Source organism: Helianthus annuus, chromosome 8 (genome assembly GCF_002127325.2).
Source record: "Helianthus annuus cultivar XRQ/B chromosome 8, HanXRQr2.0-SUNRISE, whole genome shotgun sequence".
NCBI lineage: Eukaryota > Viridiplantae > Streptophyta > Magnoliopsida > Asterales > Asteraceae > Helianthus > Helianthus annuus.
The window spans coordinates 84994267-85010552 of record NC_035440.2 but is presented as its reverse complement, the minus strand read 5'-3'; positions in this window follow the sequence as shown (position 1 = coordinate 85010552).

The window sequence follows — 16286 nt, the reverse complement described above, 5'->3', positions numbered from 1 at the left end:
TTTGTACGCCGTGTATTTATAGACGGTTTTGGTGAATGATTCTTTTTTTTTTAAATTATCTAGCGGCGACGATTCTAAGATTTTTTTCTGGATAAGATGGTTTGGTAGGATTGTTGACTACGTACACATGTCACATACAAGCTTAAAATAGCAATATATAAAAAATTAATAATATGAAATGAAAGTGGATTATGCTGATCGTATTTTACATTTTGGGTTTGTTAAGGATTTTGATTTTTAACAAATAGTGTTGGATTTTAAGTTAACTTTCTTAAATAAGTATATTTTACCTTATATAATGGATGAAATGAAATATACAATTTTCACCATTATTTCTTTTATTTATTTTTTCCTTTTTTTATTATAGAGTTTTCCATTCCACATCCACTTTATTTAGACTGCGGGGTATGGGGCGGGGGTTTGGGCGTGGGTGGGCTGAAAACGCCCTAGCCACCACCCCGGGTGGGCATGGGTTTGGGCGTAGCCCCTATTTCGTGGGTTTCAAGCCGGGCGTGGGGCGGTCTGGCCAAGCTGACATGGCGGGTTTTGAATGGCCAAACTAGGCTAGCCGTTGGGCTATTTAAAAAAAAAAAAACTTTTCTTCCTTTATAAATACTTTACAATATTTATCATTTTTCTCACACAAAATCAAACACATAAAACACAATCTCGCCATGAGTTCTTCAAGTTATACTGAATCGTCATCATCATCTGACGATGGGGCGGAAATATTTCTACAAACGATCGCGACGGTGGTGAAAGTTATCGTTGAAAACGAAGAGGAGGGGGAAGAGAGTCAACAACCTAAACGCAGAAGAAGGTACATCGCTCGTGAACGGGTTACCGCTAACGATTTGTTGGTAAGCGATTACTTCTCAGCTGAACCTAAGTATGATGAAAAAATGTTTAGGCGCCGTTTTCGTATGAGTAGAAACTTATTTTTAAGGATATCTAGAGATCTTGAGGAGAAGTATGTTTATTTTCAACAAAAACCCGATGTAACCGGGCAATTAGGATTTACTACGTGGCAAAAGGTCACGGCCGCACTTAGGCAGTTAGCGTACGGCAATAGTTCGGACATTATGGATGACTATTTAAGAATGTCTGCATGTGTAGCTAGAGAAAGTCTTCACAACTTTTGTTCGTGTATTCTAGAACTCTATAGGAAAAGATATTTGAGAAAGCCCTCGTTCAGTGACATGCAACAATTATTGGAACATCACGCAGATTATCATGGGCTACCCGGGATGCTAGGTAGTTTAGATTGTATGAAATGGGCTTGGGAACTTTGTCCTACCCAATGGCAAGACGCTCACACGAGTGGATTTCACGGGAGTCCAGCCATCATGCTTGAAGCGGTTGCGTCCCAAGATCTTTGGATATGGCATGCGTTCTTCGGTATGCCAGGTTCACATAATGATATTACCATCATAAACCACTCGCCCATTTTCAATGATCGAATAAATGGTATAGGACCCAAAGGAACTTTCTTTGTAAACGGGGTTGAGTACGTGTATGGGTACTACCTAGTTGATGGGATTTACCCAGAGTGGGGGGTTTTTGTAAAATCATTCACAAAACACGGTACGACAGATCCAAAGAGATTAAAGTTTAACAGGGTACAGATGGCTGCACGTAAAGACGTCGAGCGAGCATTCGGTGTTTTGAAGAAAAGGTGGCGAATATTACAAATGCCTTGTCGACTATTGGACAAGAATCAGATTGGAAACGTGATGTACACATGTATCATTCTTCACAACATGATTTTGGAGGACGAAGGTAGAGCGGTCGTTACCCACTATGATGACGATGATTCCCAACCAGGTAACGTAACAGACCAAGATAAAGCGGTTAATGAATTTTGGATCAAGTCAAGGGATATACATCACAACCTTCGATCTGATTTGGTGGAACATGTTTCAACGATTCCTGGGTTCGAAACCGACGAAGACGACGAAGAATGATTGTTTTTTATTTTAATAATTATTATGTTTGTTTATGTATTTAAAAAAAATATGTTTTTTTTATGTTTTTAATTAACTTAAATATATATTAAAAAAAAATGATGATGTGGCTAGGCCACGCCGGCCCAACCCACGCCCAACCCAAGCCCCACCATACCCCATTAAAACTTGGGTTTGGGTTAACATCCACGTGTCAGCAATTGCCCCAACCCACGCCCAATCCAAGCTCCACCATACCCCGCAGTCTTATTTATCATTTAATTTAAATCTTTTTTTTAATCATTCACAATTTAAAGTTATTAATTCCACATTCATTTTATATCAAGATTTGAAATTTGATCTTTGCTCTAAAAGGCAAGAGTATTTACCACCTAGCTAGGTTATAGTCGAAATGGCACATTATATGTAACATTACAAAATTCGTTCAAATTATACAGTCAAGAATCATAAGTGTAGTGAATGAGTTCCTATCGAATTAAAAAAAAAACATTTTTATTCTATTTTTGTAACAACTCAAGGAACACTTCTCTTAGGCTATAGGGTGTGGGGATCATGGTTGGGACATGATTTGCCACCTAGGAACATGAATGGAAGGCTACACCACCCCTTGATTGATCCACCATGGTTTGCATGGATTAAACCATGGCAACCATGGTCCTCCTTTCCATTTTTCAACAAATCATTTCTTTTTTGTTTAGACAAAGATAATAAATAAGGGGCTAATGGTTTGGGTCATGACCATACCCTTAGGGTAGTGGTTTTGGATAGTGGATTAAAGATAAGTTACATGGCACTAACATGAAGGGTCATGATGGTCATAAGGGTCATGACCACACCCTATAGCCTTATCGATAAATAGATAAGCGATAGAAAGATGTCACCATACGATCATGTTTACTTGTTCAAATAGATTAATTCAAGAATTCATCAATTCTATTTGATATAATAAATCCAAATCTTCTTTTTATCTCCATAATCTCATGTTTTAATTGCTAGACAAATTAATCTCAAAAGACAGCAAGACACCATGACCTACACAAAGTATTGGACTATATTTTTATTAGAGTGTATTAACACAATTATTCAAAAAAGGGTCTATCAAGCTATAGTAAAAGTTTATTCTCAATTTGTATTAACCGGTTCACCATTTAGGGGTAGTGATGGCAATGTGTTAGGTGACGATGATCTCATTTTCATACCCGCTTAGAAAACTATGTCTCATGGCCGATCTCATACCATCGGGCGCCCGTTACTTCATATCAACCAAGTTCACTGGTATGTGGTTGGTATACCTGTTTCTGTTTATGGTCTTATCTTGTACTATACGTTGAAATACCCATTTGTATGCCCATTAACAGAAACATGATCTTTAACTTATCTTAAAACCGACTTATTTGGTGTTTGTTTTCTTAGTAATTAAATATTTTGTGTCCGCCTCCTCAAACAAAGAAGAATCATAAAAGAAGACAATTGAATCGGACGCAAATTATTAGTTGAAACTAGTCGTAATTTTAAGATGATGACACATGAAATGAGCATTTTCTTTCTCTCAAACCTTATTAAAACTCTCTTTTTCAGCTTGAAATACATTAGAAAAGCCAACAATAAAATACAAAGGTTAAATGCACTACGATTAGCGCATCAATCCATTAATATTAATAATCATATTTAAAATACAACAATACTATACTTAATAAAAAAAAAAAGATAAAATTCTTGGTATTTTTTTGAAACTAGAATTACGACCCGCCGCAATACGGCGGGGATTCTTTAGTTATAACCAAGTTGATTTAGGACCCGCACGTTATGTTGAACCTGTCAAACGGGAAAAAATAGACGATGTAAAAACGTTCACCCAAACACGCATGTTGCGTCGTGTTAACTCGCAAAATTTAGAACGAAAAGTAAAAACGTTAAACCAAAGACGCACGTTGCGATGTGTTAAGTCACAAAATTTAGAACGAAGCATAAAGCGAAAAATTTGCGGAAAATGAAAACTATAAAGGACTAAAGTTGTAAGTAAAAAAAGTTGTGAGGATAAATTGCAAAAGAGATAAAAAGTTTTGGAAAAGTAAAAAAAACAAATAGTTTTGGGTTAAAAGTAATTTATGAAATACTTTTGAGTGAAAAGTAAAAAAATCATTTTTTTTTAAAAAAAAACCCTCAAAGATAAGGTTACAACAACTATATGCATAACCATTTTTTCTTTGAAAAAACACCCCCGCGTTGCGACGGAGGGCATAAAACCATGTCAAATAGCATCAATGCCATACCATCGCAAGGGACCACCAACACTGAATTTGCGGCGAAAAAATGAGATTGAAACGTAAAACATAGAAAATAATAACTAAGTCGATTTAGGACCCGCACGTTATGACGAACTTGTCAAACAGGAAAAAAATAGACGACGTAAAAACGTTGAACTACACACGTACATTGCATCTTATTAACTCGCAAAACTTATGACGAAGCGTAAAACGGAACGTAAAAATGTTGAACCACACACGCACGTTGCGTCGTGTTAACTTGCAAAATTTAGAACGAAGCGTAAAACGAAAAATTTGCGGAATATGAAAAGTACACACGTACATTGCATCTTATTAACTCGCAAAACTTATGACGAAGCGTAAAACGGAACGTAAAAATGTTGAACCACACACGCACGTTGCGTCGTGTTAACTTGCAAAATTTAGAACGAAGCGTAAAACGAAAAATTTGCGGAATATGAAAAGTACAGGAGACCAAAGTTGAAAGTAAAAAAGTTATAAGTTTAATCTGAAAAGATAAAAAGTTTAGAGCTAAAAGTTGTAACCCAAATAGTTTTGGGTTAACAATAACACATCAAATGTTTTTGGACTAAAAGTATAAAATCAACTTTTTTTTTTTTTTTTGAAAAACTCCCCAAACATAATTTACAACTCTTAATGCACACAAAAGTTGATAATTTATATAGTGTATAATTTAAAAAATTATAATAAAGTACATAAAAGTTATTTGAGTTTAGAAAATTTGATAGATAATAAAGTATATAAAAGTTATTTGAGTTTAGGAAATTTGATAGGGCAAGAAAAGAGTAAATTGCCATTTTAGTCCCTGAGTTTTGTCTAAATTTATCATTTTAGTCCAAATAGTTTTTTTTTTGCCTCTGGGTCCCTGACTTTTCCCTTTTGTTGTCATTTTGATCACATACACTAACTTCATCCAAAAACTCCATCTTTAACCAGAGGTATTTTGGGGATTTTCATTTTAAATGTTTTCAATTGCCATTTTGATCCAATTCCAAAAAATCAGAAAAATTCCAAAAAAATCAAAAAAATTCCAAAAAATTCTAAAAAAATAATAAAAATTCTAAAAAATCATAAAAATTCTAAAAAATTCTAAAAAATCCGTTTCGGCGCGAACCGTTTCGAACCCGAACCGTTTCGACGCGAACCGTTTCGACCCGTACCGTTTCGACCCGAACCTTTTTGAGCTGAACCGTTTCGACGCGAACCGTTTCGACCCGTACCGTTTCGACCCGAACCGTTTCGAGCTGAACCGTTTTGACGCGAACCGTTTCGACCCGTACCGTTTCGACCCGAACCGTTTCGACGCGAACCGTTTCGACCCGTACCGTTTCGAGCCGAACCGTTTCGACGCGAACCGTTTCGAGCCGAACCGTTTCGAGCCGAACCGTTTCGAACCGAACCGTTTCGAGCTGAACCGTTTCGACCCGTATCGTTTCGACCCGAACCGTTTCGAGCTGAATCGTTTCGACGCGAACCGTTTCGAACCATACCGTTTCGATGCGAACCATGCCTTATCGACGCGAACCGTTTCGAACCGTACCATTTCGATGCGAACCGTTTCGAACCGAACCGTTTCGACCCGAACCATCGAAACGGTTCAGCTCAAAACGGTTTGGTTCGAAACGGTACGGCTTGAAACAGTTCGGCTTCAAAACGGTACGGGTTAAAACGGTTCGGCTTGAAACGGTTCGGCTTGAAATGGTTCGGCTTCGAAACGGTACGGGTCGAAACGGTTCGCGTCGAAACGGTTCAGTTCGAAACGGTACGGGTCGAAACGATTCGCGTCGAAACAGTTCAGCTCGAAACGGTTCAGCTCGAAACGGTTCGGGTTCGAAACGGTTCGCGCCGAAACAGATTTTTTAAAATTTTTTAGAATTTTTATTATTTTTTTGAATTTTTTGGAATTTTTGTGATTTTTTGGATTTTTTTTTTATTTTTTGGAATTGGATTAAAATGCAATTGAAAACATTTAAAATGAAAATCCTCAAAATACCCCTGGTTAAAGATGGAGTTTTTGGATGGAGTTAGTGTATGTGATCAAAATGGCAACAAAAGGGAAAAGTTAGGGACCCAGAGACAAAAAGAAACTATTTGGACTAAAATGAAAAATTTAAACAACTCAGGGACTAAAATGACAATTTACTCGCAAGAAAAAATATAAAATCCTATGTATTACACTTTTTCTCTTTCGTTTTACTGTTTTAGCCATTGACTTTTTCAGTGATCCATATTTCCGCTTACACTTTAAATTTTTTATTTGATTCCCCCTCTCTATATAATAACATCTACAATAACAAGGTTCATCAACTGGTTTGCAGAGCGGACTAGCATTGTAACATACCACACCATTAGGCCATGGGGTATGGAGCTTGGGTTGGGATGTGGGTTGGGGTAAAACGCCTAAGACACCACCCTGGGTGGGCTTAGGTTGGGGCGTGGCCCCTTGGGGCTTGGCTTTCAAGCCGGGCGTAGGACGGGGGAGCAAGGTGAGTTGGCGGATTGTCAATGGCCAAAAGAAAATAGCCGTTGGCCAACGGCTATATGAAAATAAAAAAAAAAATTAATATTTTCTTCCATTTTTTCACTATAAAACTCACATTTTCCTTCCATTTTTTACCACATTCAACCACATCTTCTATACATCTTCAAATTCTCCTTTCACAAAACGAAACCTTCCCGAAACTCAACCACCCAATGATGGTCCTTCCGCATCGAAACCCATCAAAAAGAGAAGTCATAAGAAAAAAACCGAGGAGGATAAAGTAGTTGAAACCGCCAAACGAAAACAACAAAAATGGGTCTACGCTGAAGAACTTGCATTGGCGAGGGCTTGGTGTGAACAATCTCAACATTCAACTTTAGGTATTCTTAACCTTTGTTTATATTAATGGAATGGTTATTTTTTATATAACTTTGTAATATATTAATATTTTTTTATTAAAATAGGAAATTCGCAACATCGAACCGCCCTGTGGGAATCGGTTAGTAGACTATTCCATGAAGAAATGGGTAGGGGGACTTATCGTGAAAACGATAGCTTATCCTCAAAGTGGAACGAGATAAGCACCCAACTTACAAAATTTAGTGGTTTTTTAAATAAAGCAAAGCAAAACCCTAAAAGTGGTGAAATCGAAGCCGATGTTTTGGCAAAGGCAGTAAATGGATTCAAATCAAATATGAAGACCGACTTCCGTTTCATGCATTGTTGGGAGATTTGTAAATTCCATCCAAAGTGGTCGACTATCTCCATTGGTAGCGAAACTAACTCGTCCTCCAAAAGGTAAAGGGCCTCGCCCCAAGCCCAATCTGATGCACGACATCAAGAGTTTGAGGACCTTTTGGATGATTCGCCAAGCCCAAACCGGCCTGAGCATGGAAGAAATGCCTCAAGAAGGCGTGCTAAAAAACAAACGGCATCACCTTCAGCTGGGAGTTCTGGCTCGCGTAGGGGAATATACAGCGACCAGTTGGATGACATTTCATGCAAGTTGGATACATTCAACGTATTCCAACAACAAAGGGCCAAAATACGAAGGAGCAAAGAAGCTAGAGATGCCCTGAAACAAAGACGGGATGATTTGAAAATTCTATCCCAGCCGATTGATCACCTACAGGGTGACGAGTTAGAAATAGTCTTGGCGTTGAAGAGATAAAAACAAATATAAAAGTTAGGATTTTTTTTTTGTAATTTTCTTTATTTAAAATTACTAAAAAATTAAATTTGTGTTATTGGGTCTGCCCAGCGGGTCAGCCCAGCCAGTCAGCCCACAAGCCCACCAAACCCCCGCCCACCATACCGTGTGTTCTTGTGGGTTACCCATGTCTGCCACCCCATTCCACGTGTCAACCAATGTCCAACCCAAGCCCCACCATACCCCATGGTCTTAGAGCAGGTGGTCCAATGGGTGTTGGTTTGCTTGAGCGGATGGGCATGTGGGGTGTGATGTGGCAATTGTGGGGACCATGCCCACCCACAAACTTTTTATTTGTTTTTTTAGTGTAAAAAGGTGGAGTGTGGTGTGAAAGATTTGGAATAGTTTATTGTTGAACAAAAAAGTGAGGATTTAGAGAGATAGTGGTTTGAAATGATGTGGCATGCTAACTATGCTAGAGTTTGGACTTAGGGGCTGCTTGTTTAGCTCTTAATGAGGCTCTTAATTGTTCAGACATCTTACTGGTTCAGCACTTAATGGTTCAGACTGTTTGTTTCACAAGCAGATGTCTGAATGGTTCAAACATTTGCCTATGAATGGTTAAGCATTATACTGAGTCTGAATGGTTAGGACCTCTAATTTGAATTGGTCATACATTTGCCTCTGAACAGTTAAACGTTATATTGACTCTTAATGATTCAGACCTCTTACTGGTTTAGCACTTAATCATCAGAAGTTGGCAAACAACCCCTTAGTTTTTTAAGACGAGTTTTAAGATCAAGTTTCAAATGAAATAATTTCTGATAAGCTAGCTTAATTAACTAATATCATAAAAAAAGGAATTTTGGTCTCCACATAAAGATAGGTACAAAGAAAGATTAACGAGTATTCATGCTTTACAAATATCACCATTATACTCAGTAAATCCCACTAATAGCACAACTAAGGTGGGGTCTGAGGAGGGTAAGATGTAGACAGCCTTACCTCTACCCCGTATGAATGGAGAGGCTGCTTCTAATGAGACCCCCGGCTCGATAGTAGTTTTGCATCAAGCCTTGGACATAAGGCACATAATACTCATCAATTAAGACAAAGGCCGATTAGTGCATATACTCCCCTGGCTTTCAGCCATCAACGCCACCACATGATGCATGATTAACCATCCCCTCTTTTAACGTTGTTTTCACGAAATTAGTAAAATAACGTTTAAATTAGTGCATTTTCACTTTTGTCCTCCAAACACTCACACATATATACATTATATGTGCATGTGATATTGAAGGGGTATGGTCCAGATCTCGCGTCAGCATGGACCGCGAGTGACCATTACCCTTATCAAAACCCCCACTAACTAACAACCTACTTGTGCCCATGCGGGAACGCGTCGACACAAGGGTTGATCCAATCTATCTAGTAACAAAGAAGGACTTACATGGAACATGAGAACGGTAGAGTGATGCGACATAGCATCACATCTGGTGTACGAAAACGGAAGTATTCACAGCGATGCAGCATCGCACCGCATCCAGTGAACACTTCTATCAATACAGGAAAGCCTTACCTTAGGCATAGAAGAAGATGAACGTAGCGGTACGGCTGACACCGTACCATACGGACATTTTCGTCACGACAAGGGATGCAGGCAAAACGACGATGCGGCTAGCACCGCATCTCGCGTATTCCTTGATCACAAGTAGGAGACGCGGTAACTTCAGATGTTACCGCACGTAGCGATGCGGCTTGCACCGCATCCTATGTACTCAAGCAAGTGGTACTGACACCACAGTGCAAGTGGCACCAATGGCAGTTACCTGTCAGAGCTACGTAAGCAATGGACTGACGTGGCGTAACCTCCATAACCGACGAGCCTGACACACCTGAAAGGGTGCAGCACGTCGTCAGTCCATCCATCATCATCCTCCTTCACTCCTCGGCTATAAATACCAACCCCAAACCAGGTTTGAGATATCTTCTCACAACTCTCTCACTACTACTACTATCTTACTTTGCTTCCCAAGCAAACTACTGATTCTCACGCCGGAGAGTGGTAACAAGGAGCACCCCCCACCCCATCCTCCTTGTTACGAGTCACGGTTTGTTTCCTTGTGCAGGAGATCAACCACCGGTGATCCAGCCAGCGATCCTCGAGAGGAAGGGATTAACCCTTCTTGACGAGACCAGTGTGTTAACCCTGCCCGGTTAACCATTGTTTCATCATTGGCGCCCACCGCTACTCTTAGCATTTTCTAAACTATCCTTTTTCCTCTCTCACGATCATGACTGATCACCAAAACAACACTGCGGATAACCAAAATCCTCCAATCCCAAACCCGGTAGGGGTCAATGCCTCGACCTCCCAACCCGGACACATTGGCACGTCCACACAAAGGAGTCCCTCCTTTATGTTCGGACACGACTTATCACAGTTCCCATCTGTGATCCCACCAGGCACGACCATTCATGCCTGGTACGAGCAGCAGGCAGCTACGCTGACTGCAGCGTACAACCGCGCTTGTACCGAAGCGAATATACGAGCTGGGCTTCCCCCAGCACCGCACACCCCTGTTGAGCGTATTTTACAATACGACGGCAGGATACATTCACGCCCGGCTTCAAGAAGCCGGCGTGAAGAACGGGGATCGTCTTACTGTTCGGTCCACACCCTCAACGAGGATGATTCCTCATACGGGTCCCACACCAGAGGACCGGTACATACCCGCCTTGGCCCCCATGGCGAGGACAGGAGGCGATCAACCTCCAGACGCGGCCCAGGCATTCAGAGCCGATTGGGCCCACAACCATACACCGAAGGGTACGGTCATACCGACCCTGACGACCATAGCTACCGCGGTGATTCGCATGACACCAGTAGCAGACCGGGAGGACGCAACTATGTTCCTCCCAGTCATCCCCGCAACACATACCTTAGGGCGGCAAAGCGCCCTGCGAACGAACCATACAGGCCAAAGGCAGCGGCCGAAAATTCCAAGTTCGGCACGCGGATTGCCAACGCCCATGTCACCACGACAAAGTTCCCATTCAACGTTGGGAAATACAGTGGTTCGACCGACCCGGACGACCACATGAACGTCTTCATGGGCGCGGGCATCAACGGCCAGTGGGATGAACCCACTTGGTGTAATTTTTTCCCCCAGACCCTTACGGGCCTGGCCAGGGCATGGTTCGATTCTTTGCCAGTGGGATCACTGGATTCATTCGAGGACTTGCGTACCAAGTTTCTCGCACATTTTTGCCAGCAGCGACGCCACGAACGAGATTCGTGTGACGTCATGAACATCTGGCGAAGGAACGACGAATCGCTCGAAGCATTCGTCGTCCGATATAATAAAGAGTGCCTGGAGATAGGTGACGTGGCAGACCAGATGGCACGAAACCACTTCATCCGGGCCGTCAAAGACAGAGAGATGATCATGACCATCTCTGGCAATGAGGGCTTGCCCAAAAAATGGGAAGATGTCATGACTGCGGTCAAGAAATACGCCCAGACACAGCGGTCACTCGAACCGCATGTGACAAAGGCAAAACCCCAAGCCGAAACATCCCAACAAGGGTCCAAGCGTAACAATAAACGCAACCGGGACGTTGGAAATCGCGATATTTCCAAACCATACTTCCCGCAAACCAACACGTCCGACCCAAAGAACTACAACTCCGCCCGAGACAGTCGGGCGTCAAAAAAAGAATCTCGGGACCGCAACTGGACCGAGATCACCATGTCGCCAAGTGAGGTCCTCCTTGCGGACCCACAGTTCTTGCGACCGGCCCAACCAATGAAGTCCAAGAAAAATCAGGACCTCACACTCTACTGTGAGTACCACAAGGACTCGGGCCACACCACCAACAGCTGCATCAGTCTCCGACTGGAGATTGAGCGCGCCTTAAAGGAGGGGAAACTGCAACATCTTTTGCCAGGTGGGCAAAAACCCACCAAGCGCATTACCCCTCATGGCGAAGGTACCTCCTCCGGAAAGAGAACCATGCACGTGGCTTCCACCCACATGATCCACGGAGGCAAGGGCAGGCCGCGAAAAGCGGCAAGAAGGCCGGAATGTGACTGGAAGGACGAGCAAGTCGTCTTTCCAAAAGTCCGAGGCGGACCGCGCGATAGGCGCGCCGTCGTCATTTCAGGCCAACTGGCACACTACTGCACCGAGCGTCTATTCATCGACCCGGGCAGTACATCTGATATAATCTACGAACAATGCTTCAACCAGTTCGACCAGGAGGACAAAGATCGGTTGCAAGCAGTAGATTACCCGTTAACCGGGTTCGTAGGGGAAACTGTCTTTCCCCTAGGCCAGATTACTTTCCCTGTGCGTCTTTCCAGCGGAAACCGCACAAGGACAGAAGAGGTAAACTTCATGGTTTTACCTCACACCTCCAAATATGACGTACTCCTCGGGAGAGAATCCCAAGGAGATTTCAATATGATTACGTCGGTCCCCCACTCTGCGGTCGGTTTCCCAACCGAATCGGGGGTCGCGATAATCTATGCCCGCAGGGACGTCATGATGTCGGACGAAGTACGTCCGACCAAGGTCGCAAGGCCCACCCCCAATGACCAGCCAGAAAAATGGGTTCTCAACGCGAGATACCCAGAACAAAAGGTCACATTGGGTCACGCCTTGTCCCCGACCACCAAAGCGCAACTGAAGCAGCTCCTCTTCAGGAACCAAGACATCTTCGCGTGGACACCCGCAGACATGACCGGGGTCCCACGTGATATTGCGCAACATCACTTGAATACCATGCCAGGTATCAAGCCAGTGATCCAAGGCCAACGCCACCTTGGGTCAGCTAAAAATCAGGCGATGCAAGAGCAGATCGAAGAACTGCTCTCCGCAGGCATCCTGCGGGAAGTTAAATACCAGACTTGGTTGTCCAACCCAGTCATGGTAGAAAAACCGTCCTGGGGCTGGCGCATGTGCGTCGATTACAAAGACCTTAACAAAGCCTGCCCCAAGGATTGTTACGCACTTCCAGAAATCGACGAAAAGGTCGATAATCTCGCACCATTCAGGTGGAAGTGTTTCCTCGATTGCTACAAAGGATACCATCAAGTACAAATGGCAATCGAGGATGAAGACAAAACGGCATTCCGGACTCCCACCGGAAATTACTGCTATACAAAAATGCCGTTTGGGTTGCGCAACGCGGGCTCAACCTACCAAAAGTTGATGAACGACACTTTCCGCGGCCAAATAAGCAAAAGTGTCGAAATCTACATGGACGACCTGGTCGTCATGAGCATGGAAGAAGATACCATGCTCACAGATATTGAAAGAACATTCCAAACTCTGCGAAGCGTTAACATAAAGCTCAATCCAGGGAAATGCTCGTTTGGAATGGAAGAAGGCAAATTCCTTGGATTCATCGTGACTAAAGATGGATTCAAGGTAAACTCAGAGAAGGTACAGGCGATCGAGCGCATGCCATCGCCTTCATCGATGAAGGATATCCAACGGCTAGCCGGCAGGCTAGCGGCACTCAACAGATTCTTAGCCAACCACGCAGCTAAGTCTTATCCGTTCATCAAGACCCTGCGGAGCTGTTCAAAGAAAGAACAATTCAAGTGGACCGCAGAGGCTGAACAGGCCTTCCGGGAAATGAAGGAGTGTTTGATACAACTCCCAACTTTAACCGCACCACGCAAGGATGAGCCACTCATACTATACCTATCCGCCGCGGACAACGCGGTGGGTGCGGTACTAATTGTGGAGCGAAAGGGGGTTCAAACACCCATCTACTACATCAGCAAGATGCTCAACGACCCAGAAACGAGGTACTCAATAATGGAGAAATTGGTGCTAGCATTAGTGCACGCTTCAAGACGGTTGCGACGCTACTTCGTAAACCACGTCATCACAGTGCTAACCAATTACAGGATCGGCCCGATCCTCTCCAAACCCGACATCTCTGGGCGATTAGCGAAATGGGCCATCGAGCTGGGCGCGCACACGATACATTATAAACCGCGCCCCGCGATTAAAGGGCAGATCTTAGCTGATTTCGCCGCCGAAGTACCGGTGAATCGCATCCAAGAATGCGAAGAAGCACAAACTCCTGCACCAACGCCACCTTCCTCAGAGACATGGGCACTCTTCACAGATGGTGCCTCCAACGACGAAGGAGCGGGTGCAGGTCTGCGACTCGTCAGCCCTGACGGCCAAGAACTCACATATGCAATCCGCCTCGAATTCAAAAGCACAAACAACGAGGCAGAATATGAGGCTCTATTAGCGGGGCTACGTTTAGCAGTCAAAATCGGCGTGCAACATCTGGAAGCCCACGTCGACTCTTTGTTAGTTGCAGGCCAAGTACGCGGCGACTATGCCGCAAAGGGGGATATCATGATCCTCTACCTCGAGCAAGTCTTGCAACTAAAATCCAAATTCGCTTCGTTCAATATCCGCCATATTAATCGAAGCGAAAACAAGTCCGCAGATGCACTATCAAAACTTGCATCTACCAGCTTCCAACACTTGGCAAAGGAGATACGCATCGAAATCCTGCAAAATCCTTCGGTACCCCTGCGCCAAGTCAACGTCATTCAATACGGTTCAACATCATGGATGACACCTATTATCGCATATCTACAATCCAGTGTGACTCCCGAAAGCAAATCAGAAGCACGCAAACTACAATACAAAGCGTGCCATTATCAGATGGGAGACGGTATCTTATACCGCAAATCATACCTCGGGCCACTACTACGATGCGTCAACCCCCAGGATGCCACATACCTCATTCGAGAGATACACGAGGGCATATGTGGCATACACGCTGGACCACGCATGGTAGTGGCCAAAATCATGAATGCCGGGTATTACTGGCCCGGCATGCACCTGGACGCCGTCAAAGAGTTGCGCAAGTGCATCGACTGTCAACGTCATGCTCCAAAAACCTTGCGGCCAAAAAACAACTTAGTCCCCGTCACAACCGCATGGCCCTTTCAGAAATGGGCAATTGACGTTGTGGGACCTTTCCCTGACGCTCCAGGTGCGGTTAAATTTATCATAGTGGCGGTTGATTACTTCACCAAATGGGTAGAAGCAAAACCACTCGCCTCAACCACGGCTATGATAACAAGAAAGTTCATTTGGGAACACATCATCTGCCGTTTCGGATTACCAATGTGCATTGTCACCGATAACGGCACCAACTTCGCTGCCGACGAATTTCAAAAATGGCTAGCGGAACTACATATTGAGCACATATTCTCATCAGTCGCACACCCGCAAGGGAACGGCCAAGTCGAGAGTATCAATAAAAGCCTAGTCGAAGGGATCAAGGCACGGTTGGGAACGGCCAGGCGTGGCTGGGTCGATGAACTCCCAAGTATCTTATGGGCTCACCGTACAAGCCCAAAAACAAGCAATGGGGAAACACCCTTCAGCCTAGTCTACGGTTCAGAAGCGGTGATCCCCGCAGAAGTAGGTCTCCCCTCTCCTAGAATGTTGGCTATTGAAAAACTAGACAACAACATGGAACGCAGGATCGATTTGGACCTCTTGGAAGAAAGGCGCGAAAACGCTGCCATCAATGAGGCCAAATATAAATCCAAACTTGAAAAGTACTACAACGCGCGCGTCCGCGTTTGTACTTTCAACCCAGGAGACTACGTCCTACGCGACAATGAGGCATCTAATGCCGAGCGCCCAGGCAAACTCGCCCCCAAGTGGGAAGGACCCTACCTCATCAAAGAGGTCTTAGGGAAAGGCGCGTACAGATTGCAAACACTAGAAGGCGAACCTATCGCACGCACATGGAATGCACAACAGCTTCGACGCTGTTATATGTAAGCCATGTTCTTACATTTCTCTATGTAACCTATTGGGCCGAAGGCCATTTGCAAATAAATAAATAAGCAATTTTCTACATTATTGTTTGTTATTACTATTACAAATGCGTGTTCCACTTTGCGGTATCCCAAAAACAGATTGGCAAAATCTTCATTCGTGATACCCATACAAAGTGGTAACCACACACAAATATTGTAATAGGCCAGCAAAAGGCAAAAAGACTTGCATGTTTTATCCGGCCGGATACACAAGTTTTTGTTAAACACTTAACACAATTCCTGAGCCCAAAAAGGCAAACAATGGAATTGACGCGGACTCATACGACAAAGGTATGGAGTACACTTGACCCCATTCACAAATGGGTAGAGTTCCGGATATATAAGCTTTTACAAAGCTTAAGCAATTCTAAAACCCTCACCCGGTAAATAACAGAATTGATGCATACTCATACAACAAAAGTATGGAGTATACTTGACCCCGTTCATAACAGGTTAATACAGTTATGCATAAACTACGTTCTAGTACATGCACAGAATTAAAAACGTATGGAGTATACTT